This window comes from Leptonychotes weddellii, unplaced genomic scaffold (assembly GCF_054177405.1).
Source record: "Leptonychotes weddellii isolate Sample4059 unplaced genomic scaffold, ASM5417740v2 HiC_scaffold_29075, whole genome shotgun sequence".
Taxonomy (NCBI): domain Eukaryota; kingdom Metazoa; phylum Chordata; class Mammalia; order Carnivora; family Phocidae; genus Leptonychotes; species Leptonychotes weddellii.
Window position 1 is genome coordinate 1 of NW_027885760.1, and position 1639 is coordinate 1639.

The 1639-nt window shown below is 69.6% G+C and overlaps 1 pseudogene; it reads left to right on the forward strand.

Moving 5' to 3' along the window:
• Positions 1-669: 669 nt before the first annotated feature.
• On the forward strand, positions 670-1633 carry LOC145719046 (protein Dok-7 pseudogene; annotated as a pseudogene).
• Positions 1634-1639: the final 6 nt, after the last annotated feature.

Sequence of the window (1639 nt, forward strand, 5' to 3'; positions counted from 1 at the left end):
CTCATTCATTCCTCCCTCTGTACTCATTCATTCCTTCCCCCTTCTGCTCACTCATTCATTCCCTCCTCTGCTCATTCATTCATTCATTCTCCCTCTGTTCATTCATTCATTCATCCCTCCTCTGCTCACTCATTTGTTCCCTCATGCATGATGCCACAAACATGGTGCGCTGGCCTCGGCCCTGACTGGAGCCACAGTGCTCCGAGAGAGCTGGGAGAGCTGGTGCAAATTCTTGCTGCCCGGCAGCCGTGTGGCCTGGGTAAGGCGGCGGCCTCTTGTGCTCAAGCTTTACCGTTCGTGCCCAGATGAAAGGGCCCCTCCTCAGCAGCCCACGCTCTCGGTTTGCTGCAAAACGGACAGAAGGGGCTGCGGCCCTGCAAGGGGCCTGCCTGGGGGTGGGGGTGGGGCTCGGGAGCTGCCCTTTGGGGCCTGTCCGTCCTCTGACTGCCGCCAGCCCCATGGGGGGTGCTGGGAGCATGTGGCCTGCCCCTAGAAGCAGGGAGCCTCAATTTGCATTGAGCCACGACCTTATGGGGGCTCACAGCTGGTTCCCGGAGTGGGGTGACCGAGGGGGTGGGAGGGAGGGCGCGGATTCCAGAGGGGGTCGGAGGGGTGGAGGACTGGTATCCGGACGAGGGGCCTGACTGGGTGAGCTGGCTCGTGCACCAGCCTCCAGGCGGTGGGGGCGCCTGGGGAGGGGGCGGGGTGGGCCCAGAGAGCGGTGAGCCCGCCCCAGCCCCCAGCACAGCGTCCACACCCCCGACCACCGCGCGCTCTCTCTCAGGGGATGACCGCAGCCTGTCCAGCTCGTCCTCGGAGGCCAGCCACTCGGACGTCAGCGCCGGCAGCCGGCTCACCGCGTGGCCGGAGCCGTCCTCGTCCTCGGCCGGCACGTCGCAGGAGGGCCCGGGGCTGGCGGCTGCCCAGGCCTCCGGGGAGGCGGCGCCGGGCACCTCGAGGCCGCTCCCCAAGCCGCTGCGGCCGCGGCAGCTGCAGGAGGTCGGCCGCCAGGGCTCGTCGGACAGCGGCATCGCCACGGGCAGCCACTCCTCCTACTCGGGCAGCTTCTCGTCCTGTGCCGGCAGCAGCCTGGACGTGTGGCGCGCAGGGGACGAGTTTGGCTCCCTGCTCAGCCTGCCGCCGGCGGCCGGGGTGCCCGAGCCCAGCCTGTGCACCTGCCCACCGGGGACAGCGGAGTACCAAGTGCCCACGGCCCTGCGGCACCATTATGACACGCCGCGCAGCCTGCGCCAGGCCCCCAGGGACCAGACCCTGGCCGCGCAGGGCGGCCCTGACGACGGTGGGGCCGGGGACTCGGGTGGCCAGATGTCCGCGGGGTGTCCCTCCGGCTGGCTGGGCGCGAGGCGGCGGGGACAGGCGACGGAGGCTCCGGGCTGCGAGGCCCCTGGCGAGGGCTGGGAAGCAGGCAGCCCCCACGCTGGGCCTCCTCCAGCTTTCTTTTCCACCTGTCCGGTCTGTGGAGGACTCAAGGTAAACCCCCCTCCCTGAGAGCCTCAGCCCAGGCCCGCTGGCGCGGGGGAGGGATGGGGGGCTGGGTTCTGTCCCTCCCGGCAGGAGGGGACGGGGTGCCCTTTGTGCTGTTGCTGAAGCCAGCGACTGTGGGCACAGTGGGGAGGGC